This window comes from Eptatretus burgeri, chromosome 2, assembly GCF_056783735.1.
Source record: "Eptatretus burgeri isolate ZD-2024b chromosome 2, Ebu_testis_v1, whole genome shotgun sequence".
Classification (NCBI taxonomy): Eukaryota; Metazoa; Chordata; class Myxini; order Myxiniformes; family Myxinidae; genus Eptatretus; species Eptatretus burgeri.
In genome coordinates this window covers 57,321,216-57,345,572 of record NC_140962.1, presented here as the reverse complement: position 1 = coordinate 57,345,572, position 24,357 = coordinate 57,321,216, and the positions used below count along the sequence as shown (strand labels likewise).

The 24,357-nt window shown below is 42.5% G+C and overlaps 1 pseudogene; it reads right to left on the bottom strand.

Annotated features, from left to right (window-relative positions):
- Positions 1 to 23,807: 23,807 nt before the first annotated feature.
- Positions 23,808 to 23,948, bottom strand: LOC147032103 (signal recognition particle RNA; annotated as a pseudogene).
- Positions 23,949 to 24,357: the final 409 nt, after the last annotated feature.

Genomic DNA, 24,357 nt, shown 5'->3' with positions numbered 1-24,357 from the left:
TCTAGTTAAACGGCAAATTAGACGGTGGAGACTGGAACTCGTAGTTAACTGATGGGCGTTGGTGGTTGTTAAGCAACCTACCACACCACAAAGTTAATTGTGAATGGTGGCCCCAGGTCAGGTCCAGTTCTTCCAAGGAGAAATGGGGATTAACTATGTGTGTGTATATACACACACACACTAGCAGGGTGTGTTTACACATTGTGTAAGTATTCGAACCATGTTTCCCCATTGTTTCGGGTTTCTCACCTGCATTTGATTTTTCATTTTTTAATTTTCATTTATATTTTTATTTTATTTATATGTTCATTTTTGAATGCATTCCGAGGGTCCTGTGACTTTTCCCGGTATATTGGCATCGATGTCCATCGGCTCGCAAAATTTCAACTTTCTTCGTCACCCGGAGGGTACCGAACATTAATATCAGTCAGTGAGTCAATGAGTGAGAAAGTCAGTCAGTAAGTGGTTTGAATGAGTTTTATACAGTGTAGTAGATAGTAGAAAAATCGTGCAAATTATGATACAAGCATCAAATTTGGCATTTCTGTTCTGCAGGGCTTTCTGATCAAATCTGCCTGATTGGCCATTTGAAAATCCAAATTTTTCAAAATTTAGATTTTCAAATGGCCAATCAGGCAGATTTGATTATAATCCCCTGGAGAACAAATGTGCCAAATTTGATGATTGTATCATCATTTGCACGATTCCTCTCAACAATTGCTGTAATCTGCCCCACTAATATATTAGATAGTTATTCTGCAGCTGCAGACATTCACAAGTCCTGCAGTACATACACGAGATCCCAATGGTACATGTCTCCTTCAGCCGCTGGACTGTTTCACTTATTGGCGAGTCATCAGTTTGTCATTTGAAACCCTGTAAATCTCGGTTTCTAAAAGATCCGAGTGTGTCCACGGAAGCTATTCGGCATTGAAGGCGATGTGTTGCCCATGCGCAGCATGACGTCTTGTCATTCCGTTGCTATTATTCGGTCGGAAGAGCTGTTTCTTGTATGTGTGTGTGTGTGTATATATATATATATATATATATATATATATATATATATATATATATATATATATATATATATATATATATATATATATATATATATATATATATATACACTTGGAAAATATCACATCGGAAGGGTCCCCATAAAAATCAACGCACATGTATACATTATATACATATACATATATATATATATATATATATATATATATATATATATATATATATATATATATATATATATACAATTATACATATATACATATATACATACATACACACATACACACAGATACACACATGCCCCCTCTTCTTAATCCTTCTGATGTTTTAACCAGTTTAGTTTACTAACCATTGGTATTAAGATTTGTCACCATGTGCCATATGAAGAAAGCTACTTTTCTCTGTTGGAAAGTTAAAATGTAAGTGTTTTTGTGTGGCCAATGTGCCTCCACCAACACAGGAGGTAATTCGATGCAGATGTTTTTTATGACACACAAAAGGTTATGCCGGCGAGCATACATTTATCACAATTGAGACATGAGAAATGTGCTCATGGCTTTTTGGGAGTTGGGCGTTTTTGAAGCATTGAGAATGTTAATTTCATCAATGGTAACACGCTGACCCGGAGAACCCCTACGACTCTTGGAGGTAATCCATATGATACTGTTGTTAAATCACCTGAACGTTCGTTTAACATTTCATTGTGAATAAAGTATTTATAAATCAATCTGGCTTTCAGTAAGGTGGGGCAACATGCCCTCTCTCAGGAAAGGTAAGGGGTTAGGCCACCATCTTGTACCTCTGGTCCTGGTTATATGTTCATTATCCTGAATGTCTGCAACTCTGCTGATGGTACAGCGAGTAATTTCAAATGAAAAATGTTCAGTACTGTGTACTATTCAGATGTATTGAAAATATTCGCATTCGCCTCTGAGCTGTCTGGCCTGGGTTGGAATCTTGACACAGCTATAAACTGTCTCTCTGGTGTTTTTCAGGCAGGGCGAGGCAACGAGGTGTGTGTCGTCCCTCGGATGGAAGTTAAATTGGAGTACCCGTTTACCAGCACTGGTTGTTGGTGGACCTTAAAGATCTCATAGTCTCTTTCACGAAGAGGGGGTGAGTTACCATCGGCACACTGAACATAGGATGGGGCATTGATTTTTCCACATGGGAGGGAGGGTAGTGGTGGGAGAGGGGATAGGAAAAGGGGCATTGAAACAGATTTGTTCATTTATTTATGCTACATGTTTGCAATGTGACAAGTGAGTGATGATGTCATTGTTGATGAATTTTTTTTCAGGTAAACAAAAAGCCATGACATGTTCTTTTTTAAATAAAAGAAAATCCAAATTAATTTGATTCATAATGTCAAATTTCCCCATATTCATATTGCTCAACATTTTTTGGTCCCCCACCGGTTTCACAAGAGGGGACTACAGGTTTGCCTTGCGTCTGCCCATCCATCCATCCGTCCCACCTGTGCTTTTCAACCTTTTTTCCCATACCCTTTAACACATTCAACTGAAACTTGGTACACGGCTTTATATTTTGATAAGTTACAGAACACTTGTGAGTTTCAGGGCATTTCGTCAATTTTTTTTTTTACAGAGTTATGCCCCTTTTGGACTTGCAAAATATCACATCGGTAGGGTCCCCATTGATTAAAAATCAAATAAAAGCACATGTCCCGAGGATGAAACAAAACTACCCGAGCGGTGCTGAGAAGCGAAAAAAGATCAACAACGGTGAAAATGTTGAAAATCACCAGAAAATAACTTTGGTTAAGCAAGTGTGAAAATAACACAGTCATCATTTTTGGCGGAATTTTGGGCGAAAATAACACGGAGTCCTCTTCTTGGGGCCTTTTGGGTGAAAATAACATGGAGTCCTGTTTTTGAGCCTTTTCGGCAGAAATCACGTTTTTGGGCCTTTTTCGGTGAAAATAACACAAAGTCCTCTTTTTGGGGGTTTTTGGGCAAAAATAATATAGAGTCCTCTTTTTGAGCCTTTTGGGGAAAAAAAATCACATGTTTTGGGCGAAACTAACATGGTCCTCATTTTTGGGGCTTTTTGGGCGAAAATAACACGGTCGTCTTTTTGGGGCTTTTTGGGGGAAAATTACATGGAGTCCTCTTTTTGAGCCTTTGGGCAAAAATCACATGTTTTTGGGCCTTTTTCGGTGAAAATAACAAGAAGTCCTCTTTTGGTGGGGGGGGGGGGTTGGGCAAAAATAACATGGAGTCCTCTTTTTGAGCCTTTTGGGAAAAAAAATCACATGCTTTGTGGCATTTTTGGGAGAAAATAACACAGTCCTCTTTCTTGGGCATTTTTGGGTGAAAATAACACAGAGTCCTCTTTGTTGGGCCAGTTGGGCTTCAATATTTTTTGTGCCCAGGGCCCCCCCCCCAAAAAAATCTTAATCCTCCTCTGGGTACAGAACATTTATTGCAAAGCAATTCTCACTCTTGTGATTGTTATTATTCTTGACGTTAAGTTTCTGAAAATTCTGGATACAGACTACGAAACGGAAAATTTTGTTTCTTTGCCAAGATGGCTTATTTATTTGCTTGAGATTTTTGTCACAGAATCATAGAAAGGAAACATAGACTGGTGGTTTATAGAAAGCAGTTTGAGGGCCAGATTCGATAGATCCTCCAACCATGAGGCCGATGCCTTCTTCCCCACCTTAACCCTCTCGTCCTTTCCCTCCAGACTTTCCTGCGAACCTGATCCCCCTTTCCTTACCCAACCATAGTGCGTGGGCAAAGCTCTTCTCTCCTGTGCCGCGACCTAAGGGCCAGGGGGACCTCCTCCCCCCACACCCCCAGAGAAGTCCCCTTAAAGTGTGCAGCAATGTAATATTTGCACGTCTGGAGAACCCCAAGCCGCAGGAAAGTACCGGTGGAACCCTACCCGCGCGGAATTGACTCACGTCTTGTTTTTATACTCTGTCGTTGAGTGTTACTTGACATTGACACGTGGTAGTAAGACCGCGTTTTGTGGTTAGACGAAAAAGGCGTGTTTGTTAAGCGAAAAGGTGGTAATGGATGATTTTTTTTTCAATCCTCCTCTCTCGCCCCCTTTCCCCCTCCCCCCCACCCTCAGGGCGTTCCTCACGTCAGCGACTGGAGACAGAGAAGGGAAGAAAACTGGCAGGATGTTTGTGCACGATGAGCACACATTGCATGTATGAACGCTGTGAGCTGGGAGATGGGGGCAATGGGGGGGGGGGCGGTAAGAGGGGACAGGTGTGATGTTTAATTCAGCTCGGAATTCCCTCCATTTAGTGTCAAGCTATCTGTGAACGATGCCCGTTGCTCAGAAGTCCTGCCATTGCGCAACCAACACCTGCGGCGCCTCTCCCTGTGCCCACTGTCCTGCTTACTCCCTTGACAATGATGTAGCCACGTGTCCTGCAGTGAATCTCTTTCGATCCTTTTGTTGTAATGTTCAGTCGTGCTCGCTTTGCGTCGTGCGGCCACGTTTGCTTGTCCAGAAAAAGTCGTCACATAATGTAGATTCACTTTAGGGATCAGAGTAATCTGTTACTTCCGAGGACGAGGAGCTTCGATGCAGAAGTAGGTCATTATCGTGCCCAGCAAAGCCTGTGCTATTACAAACAACCTATGGTTGTTAACACAAAGTTCTCTTTTTGGGGTTTTTTTGGGGAAAAAATAACATGGAGTCCTCTTTTTGAGCCTTTTGGGGAAAAAAATCACATTTTGGGGCCTTTTTGGGCGAAACTAACACGGTCCTCTTTTTTGGGGCTTTTTGGGCAAAAATGGTTGCTTGTCCTATGGTTGTTTGTCCTGTGGTTGTTTGTCCATGCTCTATCCTTTTAAATGTACGTGTGTCAAGCAAGGAACCAGCTCGGACTATTTTGGCATGTTTGGTACGACTCGGGCAGAGTTCGAACCATTATGCCACCGGGTCTGGTTAATGGAGGGTTATTGATTGATTGATTGATTGATTAATTGATTTTGAAACCAAGGTGTGACATATTTTGCAATTTCCATTACTGAACCCCATGTTGCAAAGTGTATTGTGGGAAGCATTGCCGGTGCAGGGGTTGGGGGAGATGGTAGGGATGGTGTGGTGCAGAAAGGGGGTGTGCAACAGGAGTGGGCAGGTGGGGAGCAGAGCATGGAGGAAGGGGGTCGAGAACGTTTGACTTGTTTTGAATGTAGTTATGTCTTCACTTCCAAAGTTTAAAGCTGGAGAACACGCTCTTTTAAATTCCTTGAGCGTTTCCTCCAAACACCGACCCTGCTGAGATACCCGATTATTACTGACTTTGGAAGCATGACATTAATGGTGGGGGGGGGGGGAGAGTATTCAGAAAAAGTGAACACAAATAAGCAAATAAGGCGCGTGTGAGCTCGGGCACACATACTGGTCTAATAGGCACTTAGAGCACGCACCCAGGTTCATAACTCAACAGCAAGCTGTTCAAGAGCCGAGCTCCACTGTGTGCAGCGGTGGAATGTTTTAAGCGCTTGGACGTGCTCGGGTGGAATTCTAGACGTGAAAATTTGTTGAACAGATGTCTCGGCTGTCACACCGGACTTGCGAGTCAGCCTGACATAGAACCCAGGATCCCATGGGAACTTACTGGAGCCTTCGCACCGCACGTTTACTCTGATCTCAAGCTTTGGGTGGGTGTAATTGGTGATTGCAAGTGAGGAATGGTGCAGAACAGCCATAACAGAAGTGAAAGACGAAGTCTCATCATAATCGATGTTCCGATGTACGGTGTATTTTCTTTGACAAGTAACTAAAAATGATTCGTTAAACCTTCCTTTTCATGTGCAGGTGAAAGTTTTTAAAAGCAGGAAAGATGAGCGATGAGAAAGCAATTCTCTTGCTGTACCGATCTCAAGATCTCACATACGAGACATTTGGACATCAGATCTGAGCTGAAGATAGAGACGGGTGATGTCCACAATGTGATTTTCTTTTCTTCACCAACATTCTACACAAAGTTTATTGTTTTTACAGTAATGATGATGTCTCGCCGAAAGGCTGTTTTTTTGATGATTGAGCCATTGTGCATACATACATCAATTGGGCTGGTAGGATGGTCTGCACAAGAGGTACGCACACTCGTCTCTTAGATATCGAGCCATGGTTCGAATCCCGACCCAGCTGTAAACCTTCATCCCAGTGTTTTACAAGGCAGGGTGATTCATCAAGGTGTGTGCCGTCCCTCCGATGCATGTTAAATTTGGCGTCCCATTTGCAGGAATTAGTGATGGACGTTAAAGATCCCACTGTGTCCTTCGCAAAGAGTCGACGAGCTATCACCGTCACCCCCCCCCCTCTCGAACAACTTCAAAATTCCTGCCATAAACTACAGAGGGCACTGCATCAATGGCACAGCCACACTCCCAGCCGTGATGCAAAGCAGCAGCCATAGGCTGCACATGAAATGGATGAATGAATCTGTATAGTATTTTAATAACACCACCAAGATGATGCTTAGTGAGGGCTCATCTCCCTATTTGTACCAAAACGTGAGGATGCTCCACCAGGTGAATTCTCATATGTACCTGACATGACTCTACATGGTAGAATCCCTTACCATACACACACTGCAGGTGTTCGGCTTCTCTCCTGGGTGAATCTGAGTGCACATCATAAACTTGCTTTTATCCCATCCTGTGCATGAAAATGGGTGCACTTGTACTCGTTATTCCTAGAAACTGGTTGGTGAATCTTTAAAGCAGCGTTAGTGGTGAAGCTGTGATAGCACAAGGTGCAGGGGATATTCTCGATGAGCTTCTGTTCACCTGTGAAGATCATTCATGAGAGAAAAGGTTATTTCTCAGAAACTGGTGCATTGGAAAAAAAACATCAAATATGGCCTCGAAAAGTATATTTCTGGCACATGAAGTTGATTGTGGAGGACAAATATCTTCCAAGCAATTCACAGAAAACCAATTTACAAATATCTTCCAAACAATTTTTATACATTTATTTCAACTTGACCCGTGAGTACAGGCAAAAGTGCTGAGAAATAAGGTGTTTAAAAGGTGCAGGCCATCACTTTGGGACAGATGTTTTTTTTACCATTGATCGCAACAGTCTTCTTTCTTCTTCTTCTTCTTCTTCTTCTTCTTCTTCTTCTTCTTCTTCTTCTTCTTCTTCTTCTTCTTCTTCTTCTTCTTCTTCCTCTTCCTCTTCCTCTTCCTCTTCCTCTTCCTCTTCCTCTTCCTCTTCCTCTTCCTCTTCCTCTTCCTTGTTCCTCTTTCTTTATTTTTCTTCTTTTCTTGTTCTTCTTTCTTTATTTTTCTTCTTTTCTTGTTCTTCTTTCTTTATTTTTCTTCTTTTCTTGTTCTTCTTTCTTTATTTTTCTTCTTTTCTTGTTCTTCTTTCTTTATTTTTCTTCTTTTCTTGTTCTTCTTTCTTTATTTTTCTTCTTTTCTTGTTCTTCTTTCTTTATTTTTCTTCTTTTCTTGTTCTTCTTTCTTTATTTTTCTTCTTTTCTTGTTCTTCTTTCTTTATTTTTCTTCTTTTCTTGTTCTTCTTTCTTTATTTTTCTTCTTTTCTTGTTCTTCTTTCTTTATTTTTCTTCTTTTCTTGTTCTTCTTTCTTTATTTTTCTTCTTTTCTTGTTCTTCTTTCTTTATTTTTCTTCTTTTCTTGTTCTTCTTTCTTTATTTTTCTTCTTTTCTTGTTCTTCTTTCTTTATTTTTCTTCTTTTCTTGTTCTTCTTTCTTTATTTTTCTTCTTTTCTTGTTCTTCTTTCTTTATTTTTCTTCTTTTCTTGTTCTTCTTTCTTTATTTTTCTTCTTTTCTTGTTCTTCTTTCTTTATTTTTCTTCTTTTCTTGTTCTTCTTTCTTTATTTTTCTTCTTTTCTTGTTCTTCTTTCTTTATTTTTCTTCTTTTCTTGTTCTTCTTTCTTTATTTTCTTCTTTTCTTGTTCTTCTTTCTTTATTTTTCTTCTTTTCTTGTTCTTCTTTCTTTATTTTTCTTCTTTTCTTGTTCTTCTTTCTTTATTTTTCTTCTTTCTTTCTTCTTCTTCTCCCTCTTTCTCTCCTTATAATCTCATTATTCTTCTTTCTCTCCTTCTTATTCCTTCTTATTTTCTTTTTCTTCTTTCTTCATTTTTCTTTTGTTTTTTTTTCTTCTTTTTCTTTCTTTATTTATTTCTTTCTCTCTTCTTCTTCTTCTTTTTCTTCTTTCTCTTTTTCTTCTTCTTCTTCCTTCTTCTGCCTGCCACAGAAGGTGGGCAGAGGTTATATCCCCCCCCCCACATGTTTGTTTGTCTGTGAACAGGATATCTTAAAATTGTGGATGGATTCTGCATATGTTTAGCAGGCGTTCTAAACCCCCATCCCATGATCTTTATCTCTGTTTATCAAAATTGGGAATATGGAATCATGAAAAGCATTCACCCCAACCCCACCCCCGAAAGGCGATATCCTCTTTGCTGCCTCCCTCTGCATCCCATCCTCTCATTGCTTCCCCCTCACTACACCTGCTAAGAACTTCCCCCACACCCCACACACTCAAATCTTTCCCCACTCACCTCACACTCAAACCGTTCCCCACACACCACACACTCAAACCTCCCCCTCCCCACCCCACCCCCAAAACCTCTCCTTGCTCCCCATAAATCCCCCTCCCCCCCCCCCCGCACAATCACCATGCCTCCTCTCCCATATCTCTAACTGTGTGGACCTCAAACATCCAGAGCCTCTGTTCCAACCTGAAATCTCTCAATCCAGGCCACTGCCGAGAAAGCAAACATCATCTGTTTAACAGAATCCTTCCTCCCACCGGATTTCCCTGACTCCTTAGTGTCTCTCTCTGACTATTATCTACTCTGATTTGATCAATCTGAACCTCCTCCTGCCGGCGGAGTTTTGCTGTATATCAAACACTCAATTTCTCACTATCCATGTACTGCTCTTACACCTCCCAAACCCCAAGAGTACCACTGGCTGTGGCCTCCCCTCTGCTCCCCCCCCTCATGTTTGTCTGTGTGTTGTACCATCCTCCCAACAGTGACGACTCCATATACAGTATCTCTCTCTCTCTCTCTCTCTCTCTCTCTCTCTCTCTCTCTCTCTCTCTCTCTCTCTCTCTCTCTCTCTCTCTCTCTCTCTCTCTCTCTCTCTCTCTCTCTCTCTCTCTCTCTCTCTCTCTCTCTTGACATGGACAAACTTTTAACCACTCATGCTAACTCTCATCCTCATACTTGGTGCTATCATTCGTCACCATGCAAATTGTCCGGGTGTAGGAACCTCTCTCACCAGCCATGGCACTTCTGCAAAGGACCTCTGTGACTCTATGGGACTGACTCAATCCATTAATTTTCCCACCCGGATTTCTCTCAATGTAAAATCTTACCTTCTGGATTTGGTGATGACCAACTTCCCTGCCAATGTATCTTGCTTGTCCTCTGCCCCAATTGGCTCATCTAATCATGTGCTTGTGAAGATCAACATCCCTTTCACCATTCTCAGAGAAAAACCTCAGCATGGCGAGTCTGTCAGTTCACTCAGGCAGATTGGCAAGGACTACAAGCAGCCATCTCACTTCAGGACTGATCTCCTATATCCACCACCACTGATATTAATTAATCCTGGGAATTCTTCCATAGAAACCTGCTCTCTCTTATGCCCAGATTCATTCCATCTCGTATTCAATTATTTTACTCATCGTCCCGCTCTTGGTACTCGGAATCCTGTGGTGAGACAGTTGCTTTAAAACAATTTGCATTCTCCTCCTGGAAGGCAATTCCAACCAAAGGCAACCTCAGATCATTCCACAAAGCCTGCAACAAGTGTGTGTGTCTAATCTTAAGCATGAACTTTCAAACTTGCCTCCCTCCTCTAAAACCTGGTGGCACATTGTAAAGTCCATTCCTGGAGTATGCTCCCATTCCATCCCTTCCCTCACGTCAAATGGCACCACAGCCGACTCCGCTCGTGAGAAGGTCGAATCCCTCAATTCTGTGCTTGTTTCAAAATATTTTTCCTCATCCCTCCTTTCCTGAACCCACCCTTCCCAGTGGTACCCAACTGCTCCTGAATTCTGTATATTTTTCACCTGAGAAGGTGGAAAAGCTTTGGCAACCCTTGACAACGACTCTAACTCTGCCACGGGACCGGATGGCATCAGGTGACATGTCCGTAAAAATCTGTTCTGCTGCTCTTGCACTTCCTCTTACTACCATTTTTACCCTGTCATTTACCCTAGGCCATCTTCAATCTGCTCGAAAATTAGCCAACATCACAGCATTACATAAATGGTGCAAAAACAGATCCCGTTAACTAGAGACTTATTAGCTTACTTCCAATCATCAGCAAGGTCATGAAATCCATCATCACCGTTGACATAAAATCATTGCTTTTATCTAACAGCCTCATCTCAGATCATCAATTCGGATTCAGACCTGGTCACTCTACCTTGGACACGCTGCTTATCGTCTCTCAACAATGGATGGAGTTCCTCAATATCAGACGTGAGATCAGGGCCGTCTCTCTGGATATATCTCGAGCTTTTGATACAGTCTGGCTTCCTGCGTTGCTCTCCAAACTGTCAGTCTCTGGAATCCAAGGCTAACTGAACTCTTGGATTACTGACTTCCTCCACTCTCGTAGCCAATGCGTGGCTCTCAATGAAACCCTTTCATCTCCTCTCCCTGTCGTGGGTGGAGTACCCCAAGGCAGTGTTCTGGGCCCAATCTTATTCATAATCTTCATCAATGAGCTCATGGAATCCCTGAAAACACTCCTTATCTCTTCACTGATGACTCTATTTGCTGCCATGACATCCCTCATCATTCAGATAGGCAGGTTGAAACCTCTTTCCTCTCGTCAGACCTCGACAAAACCACAAGCTGGTCAAACATTTGAAATATGTCTTTCAATCCTGAGAAATCTCTCTCTCTCTCTCTCTCTCTCTCTCTCTCTCTCTCTCTCTCTCTCTCTCTCTCTCTCTCTCTCTCTCTCTCTCTCTCTCTCTCTTTCTCTCTCCTCTTTCTCTCTCTCTCTCTCTCTCTCTCTCTCTCTCTCTCTCTCTCTCTCTCTCTCTCTCTCTCTCTCTCTCTCTCTCTCTCTCTCTCTCTCTCTCTCTCTCTCTCTCTCTCTCTCTCTCTCTCTCTCTCTCTCTCTCTCTCTCTCTCTCTCTCTCTCTCTATCGCTCTCTCTCTCTCGTTCTCGATGAAAGGACCATATTGCAAACCCTCCTATCTACTTTCTCAACAAGTCTCGAAGAGATTCAGTCACTCAAACTATTAGGTCTCACTCTCAGCCATGATCTCTCTTCATGGCTGAGTGAGACCCAAGATTTCAAAGTTGGCCTTCAATGCCAGACGCTGACTGGGCATCCTCTGTCATGCAAAGTCCTTCCTTGGCACACTTGAGCTCTTATCGACTGACAAGGTTTTTATCTGCAGCTTGATGGAGTACTGCTCTCCTCTGTGGGCTAGCTCCCCTGCCTCACATCTTTCTCAGCTTGATTCCGTGGAAACAAAGGCTTTCAAGATCATTGGAATCTCTCCGATGAAGCTGAATCTATGGGCCTTTTACTTCGCCATCGCTGACAGGTCGGTGGTCTTTCTGTCTTCTTCCGCATCATTTCTGGTATTGCACCCTCTGCCATTTCTGTGTTTTGTCCCATTTGCCCCCCCCCCCAACCAGGTATCTGCAGAACACACGTGGTCCACCAGCAACCAGCAAATTTCTTCCTAGTTAAATGCCGAAATCCAGAACCACTGCTCACCTGCACTCATTTTGTCCTTTCTTTTCCCACCGATGGAACCACATTTCACAGGCTCTTCAATCTTATTCTTCCCTCCAAGTCTTCAAGACAGCTGTTCCCCACCATCTCAGGTCATGTTGCCATGCTCTGTTGCCCCTATCCAAGGAAATGATCCTCTCTACATCCATTAAACCACCACCAACCCTCCCAAAATTTTGCTTATCTATATTATCCAGCCTGGTGTTGCTTGAACGGGTACTGTGGCTTAAGATGTTAGTGTCCTGAGTTTTAGCCCCTGTCATTCTGTTGAAATAACACCAGCAGGGTTGACTCAGCCTATCATCCTCAGAGGTTGGCAAAACGAGTACCAGCTTTCTGGGACAATAAGCCATTCGAGTATCCTGTGTCAGAGTGGTGACCCATCCAGGAATGTACTCCTTCACCAAATGAAACTGCCTTGGCAGCCCTATGCACCTCACAGACTAAAAGGAATGGTTTTCTTTCGCCATCTTGTCTACCCCTTGAAATCTATATCCGGCATATCATTGGGATACAAAACATATAATCTGTTCAGCCTGGTGGAGTTATGTACTCCACCAAGTGCTGTGCTGTTTTAGTTTCCAATGGAGCACAAGGCTGGGGGGGAACATCGTTGGCTGAGGGAACAGCTGTGCCGCTGATGCAATGCCCTCTGTAGGCTAGGAATATGGAACTTGTTCAGGGTGCCGATGATAGCTCACCTACTCTTCATGACATGATTTCATGGGATCTTTACTGTCCTTTAACTACATCTTTAACTACTTTACGCCAAGTTTTACATCCATCTAAGGGACGGCACATACATTGATGAATCACCCTGCCTGTGAAACACCAGTATGATAGTTTATAACTGGGATTCAAACCCAGGCAACACAGCTTCGAGATGTGTCTGCACACCTCTTGAACATCCTGCCAATTATAACAGTAATTGTCAATGTCACAATCAATGTATCAATCATAGACTGACTAATGACACTTCTGCATACCATAATGTGGAAACTTTATTGTGGCCTTGTGAAATTGTACAAAAAACATGTTTCAGAATCTTATACATGCAGATGTGTGCAAAATTTCAGATATTTATGGTTTTGTCTTCCTGGGGCAATCAACATGAAGTATTTTAGGAAAGCACTTAATTGATTATCATTTGTGAAACTGCAAAATGAATAAACACAAGTCCCTTACAAGGAACGCAAGAGGCCATGGGGCCCATAAAGCCTGCACAATGATTGCCAACTGCTGATTGATTGTTTGTGCTCTATCGTTTTTAAATTCTGAGCTTTTAAAATGCCATTACTTACACAAAAATGTCGACATTTTGACTCCCTCCTTTCCCACTCCTCCAACCCCAAAGTATGCCACATACGCTCTCTTCTCTCTCACTCCCCCACTCTTCCCAACTTATCTTACTCATCTCTTTCACTATACCCATTTTCCCTCCTTTTTATCCTTTTAGTCTACCCTCCCTTTGCTTCCATTCATCATCATCATCGTCATCGTCATCGTCATCATCATCGTCATCCATACTTTATGTATGCAGTGTTGGTGCTGCCAAAGCAGTTAATAGGCTGCAACACGAGTTGGGTTGCCAATCCGGCTTCGGAAGTCATGGCAGGAATATGTAATTTGACCATGGTGCTTTCGAAAAGCTCACCTACTCTTCACGAAGGACACCGTGTGATCATTACCATCCACCAACTCATGCCGGCAGAAGGGACGCCCAGTTTAACATCCATCCTATTACCGGCACACACAGTGATGTATTGCCCTACCTGCCAGACACCAGGATGGCAGTTTATAGCTGGGTTTAGAGTCAAACCAAGGCTCGACAGCTTACAGGTGACCCTGACACAGTTTAATGTCCATCTGAGAGACGACCACACATTGATGAACCGATCTGCCTGTGAAACACCGGGATGACAGTTTAGAGCTGGGCTGAAATTCAAACCCAGGCTCGACAGCTTAAGGCCCTGTCACACCTTGATGATTTAGCCAACGTATGCCTGACGTGTGCAAAATTGGGTGAAAACGCCGGCACACGTCGAATACGTTATGGGTAAGTTTGTATACGTTAAGAGCACGCTGGCATATGTCGTAGTACGCTGGCATACATCGTAGAACGTTGGCATACGTCATAGTACACTGGCAAACGTCGTGGTTCGCCGAGCTGTTAGACAATTTTTCCATGCTTGAAATTTCCCGACGTATGCCAGTGTATGACTCACACGTTCCGCATAATGCTGGCCATAAGTTGTCGGCACGTTACGCGATCGTTGACACACGCCGACACACGTTACTTGTACGTTACTCACAAGTCAAGGTAATGGTTAGCGTCAGTGTTCCAGACTCCCTGTTTTTTTTTTGTTCTTTTTAAACTTTTTTTTCTTCGGGAAGACGGTGATGTTGACACTTCGATTTCTTGTGTGGTTATAATATAATATAATTAAAAGGCTGCCGCTCAACGATTTAAATCTTAACCGTCAAACCGAAAAAAAAAACCTGGGAGTCTGGAACACTGACGCTAACCATTACCTTGACGTGTTTCGACTTATGAGTACCTTACAAGTAACGTGTATCAGCGTGTGTCAACGATCGCGTAGCATGCCTACAACTTATGCCAGCGTATGCGGAATGTGTGTCATACGTCGAGTACGTCGAGAAATTTTCAACATGTTGAAAATTTCTCGACGTACTCGGCGTACAATGACGTATGCAAGCGTACTTCGACGTATGCCAGCATACTACGACATATGCCAGCGTGCTCTTAACGTATACAATACTTACTCATAACGTATTCGACGTGTGCCCGGTTAGTTCGGCCAATTTTTCATACGTCGGCATACGCTGGCTAAAACGTCAAGGTGTGACAGCGACTTCACACTTCGATGTCTAGTGCGGTTGTGATTTGAATCGTCGAGCCGCAGCCTATGAATAGCCTACGCCACGTGATCGTCGGCGATACGCTGCCGCGTGCTTTGCATAAGTTAGACTATCGTTGGGCATCGGTTGTGAACGCCGACAACACGCTCAGCATTCGTTGGTATAAGTTATCTATATGTGATTAAAACGTTCTGTGTACGTTATTAATACGTTATGCAGACGTCCAACACGTTATTATATGCCCAAAAATTAAAAAAAACATCAATGGTTCAGCGTACGCCAGCGTTTTACATATATTTTGATACGTTGCCATACACTGGCTAAAACGTCAAGGTGTGACAGCGGCTTTAGAGGCGAGTGTGCGTACATCTCGCCCATCCTCCCAGACCTTGCTTCCATTATTTTAAAGAATTCATTTTTCTTCGTTTAACTTTTCTAAATCTCCTCCACACTTGCATAAGTCATAAGTGTATGAACAGTGATTTTTCTCAACCTGAGAGAGGTATGCTCACCACCATGGGAATGAAGGTGAAGTGGCATCTCAGGCGTGAGTCCTTCTTCAGAGAGAGAGAGAGAGAGAGAGAGAGAGAGAGAGAGAGAGAGAGAGAGAGAGAGAGAGAGAGAGAGAGAGAGAGAGAGAGAGAGAGAGAGAGAGAGCTTAGTAAATGGTCCCTCAAGTGATTCTTGTCCATTTGCTGCAAAATGCGACATCCACGACCTTCATACTTGGAATCCTTCCTGTGGGAATAGTTGCAAAACAAAGCTGAGCATAAAATGCAGATGATGATTCTTTTACTCTGGAGAATTTCCTTTGTTAATGCGAAGCTGTGTACATAATCAGGTTTTATACCTATTCTTACCCAGACTAGTGACACCTTGCATCTGTTACACAAACATCCATCGTTAGGGCAGTTAGGTGCTGGAGGTTCCTACAATTAAAGAAAGTGAACCTTATAAGACAATTCAGCCCCCTTTGAAGCCCTTATGATTACTGAGATGATCATATGATAGGAATAGATCCTGAATATGTAGCCTACCTGTTGCATATGTTTACATTGTGGCTGAAAAACACGAAGGGGGCAGAAATGTCAATAGTTTTTCTCGAGGAATAAAATAAGCATCAGATGTTGAACTATCCTCTATGGCCAAGGAGGACTCAAAGTTCAAGCGATTTGTAAGGAACAAGCTTCCATGGGTCCTCCTACAAACGTTTACCAAGTGTAAGATGGCTATCTTATGCTGCCTCCTCTTTGCTTGCTGCCCTATTGTTCCATTGGATAAGCACCCATTTCTTCCAGGCTGGTGAAGGAATATCAACTATTCCCAAAGGAGATGCAAAAGCAATTATAATAATTCTACCTGCTTTAAACTCAGAAAGGTCATTGTGCAATAAAAAAAAATCATTAGTCTTACCCAAGAGAAGATAGAGGCATTATGACTTTTCGTCTACAAACGAAAACGTTTCCTTTTTGCCTAAAACGTAATTTGGTAAAGAAACTATATCAAAAAGGAAAAATATGGAATGGTTTTGTGCACAAAGTCGAGGCTAATGGAGGAGGTAGAGCACAGTGGAAAGTGGGGAAACACACCAACAGCAAGAGAAAGGGACACAACAGAGGTACACTTAGAGGAAGAATGAGAAAGTCAACAGGAGGGGATACACTGGGTGAACAGGCTGGATGCAAGCTCATTCAAGTCAACAGGAGGGGATACACTGGGTGAACAGGCTGGATGCAAGCTCATTCAAGTCAACAGGAGGGGATACACTGGGTGAACAAGCTGGATGCAAGCTCAATCAAGTCAACATGAGGGGGTACACTGGGTGAACAGGCTGGATGCAAGCTCAATCAAGTCAACAGGAGGGGATACACTGGGTGAACAGGCTGGATGCAAGCTCAATCAAGTCAACAGGAGGGGGTACACTGGGTGAACAAGCTGGATGCAAGCTCATTCAAGTCAACAGGAGGGGATACACTGGGTGAACAGGCTGGATGCAAGCTCATTCAAGTCAACAGGAGGGGATACACTGGGTGAACAAGCTGGATGCAAGCTCAATCAAGTCAACAGGAGGGGGTACACTGGGTGAACAAGCTGGATGCAAGCTCAATCAAGTCAACATGAGGGGGTACACTGGGTGAACAAGCTGGATGCAAGCTCAATCAAGTCAACAGGAGGGGTACACTGGGTGAACAAGCTGGATGCAAGCTCAATCAAGTCAACATGAGGGGTACACTGGGTGAACAAGCTGGATGCAAGCTCAATCAAGTCAACATGAGGGGTACACTGGGTGAACAAGCTGGATGCAAGCTCAATCAAGTCAACATGAGGGGTACACTGGGTGAACAAGCTGGATGCAAGCTCATTCAAGTCAACAGGAGGGGGTACACTGGGTGAACAAGCTGGATGCAAGCTCAATCACAGCAAGAAGGGGCAAAAAATAAGAGGAAGGGAAAACTGCGGATGAAACAGCAATGAAAAAAAAACATGAACTAGAACGGCACTCAGAGCAAATAGTCTCGCCGAGGCACTCATTCTGAATAGAAAATACCATCGTTAACTGAACACGCTACTATTATAGTCCATATACCCGTATCATCCATGCACCCCATTACGTCAAATGCATTGCTCTTATCCGTAGTTTTGTTGATTTTTACCTGCGCCACCTAAGGTGGGCACAGGTTATGTTTTCATCCATGCCAGTTTGTCTGTTTGTTTGAATGTCTGTGAGCAGGATATCTTAAAAAAAGTTCTGCACGGATTCGTACGAAATTTGGTGGACAGATTGGTTGTGTGACAAGGACGAGATGATTAGATTTTGGTGCAGATCCGAATCCAGATCTGGAAACAATAATTTTTTGATTCTCCACCATTGAGAAATGGGGCAAAACATGAGATATAGCACGATATTTCAAAAAGTTATGTATGGGTAATGACACAACTAGGTGGATGAGTTGGGTCGGCAATAAGAACAAGCCAATTTGATTTTGGTTGAGGTCCGGATTTAGATCTGTACTGGCCTTTCAGTGGGATACAAAATCTAAACTGTTCAGCCTGGCGGAGGTATACGCTCCACCGAGTGCCATTCGAGTTAGGATATTCAACGACCACTTTTGGACACACTAAGGTCAGATTGCATCAATGAATATGTAACTGGAGGTCACACGTTAAATCTGAGAGCACAATTCTGAAAGGTAATTTGATGAGTCACATTTTGGCAATGGTTTGAAGTATCTACAATTATCTATTCAAAAGTTGTGGCCACAAATGTGTTTTTCACTTTTGCGATGACCATGACCATGACCTTTGACATATTGCTCCCCAAAACAATGAGAAGCTTGCTTTATAACTGTGAGCAGTAATGGTCAGGCCCCAAGTTGCTCCGCTTTGATCCAACCCTGCTTTGATCAGACGCATAGTGAATCAAAGTTTCACATCCTTCGGTGAAGCGGTTTCAGAGAAGAACATTTCTAATGGTTTTCGCTTCAATCCAATGTGGCCGACACATGACATTAGCAATGATGTCATCATTATCAAACTTTATTCCACATGGATAATCAATCACATATATGTATATGTATGTATTTTAAAAATATATGTGTATATGTCCTTAAAAAAATTAATCAAACATGGCTACTGTACCACATGACCTATATAATATCAGAGTTATCATTTTGAAAAAGTTTCCATGGGCATGCCTCCTACATTGAAAGTTTCACATCGATCGCTTAAGCGGTTGCGGAGAAAACAAATTTAATAACAAACTAGAAAGCATCTGAAAGCATAAGCGTCATCCGCATCCGCTTTGTGTTCAGATTTCTTCTTCTTCTTCCATATGCCAAATATGATAAAAAACAGCTAAAAAGAATGACAAAAAAAATTGACGATTTTAGATGACTTTGACCTTGTGACCTCAAAAGCAATAAATAGGTTTCAGTGACCCAATATGAAAAACCCTATTCAAATTTCAAGTCAATTGGATGAAAAGTGATGATTTTATGCAACCTTGACCTTTGACCTTTTGATCGAAAAACAAACAAACAATCAGCTGATACATTTTGATTGGTAAACCAATTCAGTGACCCAATATGCAAATTCTTTAAATTTCAGGTCAATCAGGTGAAAATCGAGGATTTTATGCAACATTAACCTTTGATCCTTTGATCTCAAAAAACAATCAGCTTCTCTCTTTTAATTGGTGAATGAAATTAATTGACCCAATATGCAAATTCTTAAAATGTCAAGTCTATCAGATGAAAAAAATTATGATTTTATGTCATGCTGACCTTTGAACTTTTGACCAAATTATTTATTTGTCTTCTCCATATTTTCATAATAAAGCTTTGTTAAAAATTTGATGACAAAAGCTCAAATGGTAAAAACGTTACGACCCGGACAGTCACACACAGGCGCACGCGCGCACGCATGCGCACGCGCACGCACACACGCACACACACACACACACACACACACACACACACACACACACACACACACACACACACACGCACGTGATTGCAAAACCCTGTCTCTCATAGTGTGAGGGACTGGCTAATAAATCTGAAAAATACAGCGGAAGAAATACAAGAAAAAAATAATAAACAGAACAAAAACAAAATGGTTCCTTCGGTACCCTCACGAGAACAGCACTCAGTAGAATGCATACCTCCGCCAGGCTGAACAGTTTACATAGTCTATCCCACTGAGAGGCCGGATCTGAATCGTGGCCTCAAACAAAATCTCATCGGCTTGTTATTGTCGCCTAAGCAATTCATCCACCTAGTTGTGTCACAACCCGTACATATTTTTTTGAAATATGCAATGCATGGTTTTTGGCTCCATCTCTCAATGGTGAAGCATCACACTTAAATCGAGAAGGGCACTCGGTGCAGCGCATAGCTCCACCATAAAATTCCTGATCAACAAGAACATATCGGGCCCAATACATTTTTGAGATATCAAGCTATACGGTACGATATCGTTTTTGGCCCTATCTCTCAATGGTGAAGAATCACTTAAAGGATTAAATATTTCTCATATCTAGATCAGGATCTTCACAAAAAATTGAATCAGTTCTTCCTGGTCACACACCCAACCTGTCCACTAAGTTTCATCCGAATCTGTCAATAACCTTTTGAGATATCGTGCTATATATCGTTTTTGGCCCTAACAATGGTGAAGAATCAATTAAATAATTAAATATTTCTCATATCTCGATCCGGATCTTCACAAAAATTGAATCAGTTCTTCCTTTTCACACACCAAACCTGTCCACCAAGTTTCATCCGAATCTGTCAACCTTTTGAGATATCGTGCCATATATCGTTTTTGGCCCTATCTCTCAATGGTGAAGAATCACTTTAACAATTATAATATTCGGATCCGGAACCGGAGCTTCACCAAAATATAATCAATTTGACTTTGTCAGACACTAAACCTGTCCACAAAATTTCATCCAGATCCGTTCACAACTTTTTGAGCTATCGTGTTATATATCGTTTTTGGCCCTATCTCTCAATGGTGAAGAATCACTTTAAGAATTAAATATTTCTCAAATCTAGATCCGGATCTTCACCAAAATTGAATCATTTCTTCCTTGTCACACACCCAACCTGTCCACAAAGTTTCATTCGAATCCATCCAAAACTTTTTGAGATATCGTGCTATATATCATTTTTGGCACTATCTCTCAATGGTGAACAATCAGTTCAAAAAATTATCAGATCCGAATCCGGATCTTCACCACAATTGAATCAATTCTTTCTCGCCACACACCCAACATGTCCACCAAATTTCGTCCAAATCCGTCTGCAATTTTTTTGAGATATCGTGCTATATATCTCTCAATAACAAATCTCTCAATGGTGAAGAATCACTTAAAACATTGCAATAGTCGAATCTGGATCCAGATCTTCATAAAGATCGAAGAAGTTCGTCCTATTTACACACCCAACCTGTCCACGAAGTTTCATCCTGATCCGTCCACAACTTGTTGAGATATCCTGCACACAGACAGACAGATAAGGGTGAAAACATAACCTCTGCCCACGTTTGGTGGTGGAGGTAACAAGCCGACTGACCAAGCCTTAGACTAGTGTGCCAGACTTTAACAGGGATACAAATTTGACAACACGGCACAACAAGGTTCGATCTAACATGGAAAATTGGACGAAAACACGAACAAAAATGTCACAGTAAAACTCGACGGATCCGGTTCAAAACATTAAATGCTTTGGTTGAGGTGGACAGAGGAGATTCCAACTCCATGTGGAGCAAACCCTGAAGCGGAAGCCAAAACTGCAATGAAGAACACTATTTTCTGGGATGGTGAATTTCGTTTATGGATCATCCATCCAAATGGAAAAATTCTATCATCCTCCCATGGACTCAAATTTGTAATGTCCTTCACCCCTAAAAGTGGGGCAACTTAGCATAACAATTGTGCATTTTGTGAGGAAAGCACCAAATTTGGCACACGAGTAGCCCATCATATTACGAACAGATTTTGATATTAGGCCATCTCAAGTTCAGCCGCTGATGGCTGTGGCAGCCATTTTCCACTGCCATCAAAAATTTGAGATGGCCCAATGAAAAATGAAATACCTAGGTTTCATTCACCCACTCCTTTGGAGTTCCTTTAATATGCATGCAAAATTTCAGGCCGCTAGGTTTCATGGTTTTGGAGTTATGGAGGAGACACACACACACACACACACACACACACACAAACTGACATTTATTATTATAGATATGCAAATACAGGATGGTACAATTCTCTCTCTCTCTCTCTCTCTCTCTCTCTCTCTCTCTCTCTCTCTCTCTCTCTCTCTCTCTCTCTCTGTCTCTCTCTCTCTCTCTCTCTCTCTCTCTCTCTCTCTCTCTCTCTCTATCTCTCTATCTCTCTATCTCTCTATCTCTCTATCTCTCTATCTCTCTATCTCTCTATCTCTCTATCTCTCTATCTCTCTATCTCTCTATCTCTCTCTCTCTCGCTATCTCTCTCTCTCTCTATCTCTCTATCTCTCTATCTCTCTATCTCTCTATCTCTCTATCTCTCTATCTCTCTATCTCTCTATCTCTCTATCTCTCTATCTCTCTCTTGCTATCTATATATATATATATATATATATATATATATATATATATATATATATATATCTCTCTATATATATCTCTCTCTCTCTAAATACCTCTCTCTCAATATCTCTCTCAATATTTCTCTCAATATCTCTCTCTCTCTCTCTCTCTCTCTCTCTCTCTCTCTCTCTCTCTCTCTCTCTCTCTCTCTCTCTCTCTCTCTCTCTCTCTCTCTCTCTCTCTCTCTCTCTCTCTCTCTCTCTCTCTCTCTCTCTCTCTCTCTCTCTCTCTCTCTCTCTCTCTCTCTCTCTCTCTCTCTCTCTCTCTCTCTCTCTCTCTCTCTCTCTCTCTCTCTCTCTCTCTCTCTCTCTCTCTCTCTCTCTCTCTCTCTCTCTCTCTCTCTCTCTCTCTCTCTCTCTCTCTCTCTCTCTCTCTCTCTCTCTCTCTCTCTCTCTCTCTCTCTCTCTCTCTCTCTCTCTCTCTCTCTCTCTCTCTCTCTCTCTCTCTCTCTCTCTCTCTCTCTCTCTCTCTCTCTCTCTCTCTCTCTCTCTCTCTCTCTCCCCTCTTACCCCTCCCCTCCTATTTCCTTAATATTGAATCGGAATGTGAATATCACAATGCCAAGGCACCCACTGAAGTCTCCAATAACAGAGCAGAATAGGTTGGGAATTATATATTTTAACTAGAAGGGCACTCGGTGGAGCGCATACCTCCGCTACGTAGTGCCTGATCTACGAGAACATATCGGGCCCATTGCATTTTTGAAATATCATGCTATATATCAATTTTGGCCTTTCTCTCAATTGCGAAGAATCACGTTAAAAATTAAATAACTCCTGTATCCAGATGTGGATTCGGACCTTCACCAAAATCGAATTTCAAGGAACTTCAACGCAGGGGGAGACCATTAGGCCCATCAAAGCCTGCACTATTTTTTCCCAACTTATGGTTGTTTGCCCATGCTCTATCCTGTTTAAATACTGAGCGTCAAGCATGGAAGCAGCATGTACCATTTTTAAAGTGTTTGGTATGACTCGGCTGGGGTTTGAATTGCCGATCTCCCAGAATCAGAGCGGACACTCGAGCTATCACACCACCATCCAAGAGTGGCCTTATTTGAAAATTCCAGTGTTGCGGCGTTGCTCTTTGCCACGGGTCCGTCCAACAACACGCCACATTCTTGCAGCAGTGGTAGTCGTCTACAATAAGTCCCATTCCAGGTAACAATATTGGCATAGCTGGTGGTGACGTCATGTTCCTGGGTTCTTGCCGATCTCAGAGCGAGGAGGGGGAGAAAAAGGAATGAACTTTCCCATGCTGTCACGTATGACCTCATATTATTTTAGCGGGGATCTCGACCTGTTCTTGCCTTGCCCTTGCCAGTTCAGGTTGGAAGGACAGATCAAGGACATCGTAACCTAGATATGGATAGTACTTTGGTGCAGGAGGAGGCTATTCGGCCCATCATTCCTGCCCTTCACCAACAACAGATACCATCACGCATAAGCACACAAGCTACCTATAAGTTCTGCCAATATCCGTGGACCCCTCTGCTTTATCTCCGATGCATTTAGGTACCTAACTAATTACAATTTAAACCTAACGACTCTTTCTGCTGCAACGACCTTTCCAGGGAGACCATTCCATGCATAACTGAAAGACCTTTGCCTTATTACTGTCGTAACTCATCTTCTTTACATTAATGCTATGGCCCCAAGTCCGAACACTGTCTATTCTACCGAAAAACTCTTCTGTACTTATTTTGTCAACTATTGCCCTTCATTATCTTAACCATCTCCATCAAATCCCCTCGTAATTGCCTACTTTCTAATGTGCTGTACTGTCGTCCTGTCGCCTCCACACAACTTAGTCTTGCTCACCCTGGAACCAATCTCGTAGCCATAAACTGAACCTTCATTATGGTCGCTATATTCTTCCTCAGATGTTGTTGTTCGTCTTTCGGCTGCGCCCGTTAGGGGTCGCCACAGCGGATCATCCGTTATGATCCGCATACTGATTTGGCATAGGTTTTACGCCAGATGCCCTTCCTGACGCAACCCTGGTCGCCTCTTATGACACAGGGATAAGGATTGGGTTTCGCCATGATTCCGGGCTGCTCTACACCCTCTCATAGCGTGGCCCAGAACAGAGATCCCGTCATCAAGCGATCCTCCAACCCAAGCCTCCGAGTACCCAGATTACAGGCGCACGCCACTACGCCCGGTTATATTCTTCCTCAGATGTGGTGACTAAAACTATACACAATATTCTAGGTGAGGCTTCACTAAATTCCTTTAGAGTGTCAACACTACCTCTTTCAATTTCTGAGAACAACCTAAACGAGTACAACCTAAGCTCCTGTTTACTTTCCTTACATTTTTGAGTACAACCTCATGCTTATTATTGCCCCCGTTGTACTTAGTCCAAAATGGGGGCTTTATGGATTTGGTCTCAATTTTCATGTCCATGCGTGCGTCCATGTGTCAGCAACCATCTCTGGCATGTATGGACCAATTTTATTTGGAGTTGGCAAAAAGACAAAACTTGATGGTGTACGTTTGCATGATGTGTGTTTGCATGCCCCCCCCCCCCCACCGAGTTCAGATCCAAGATGGCCGACTGGCGGCATTTTCT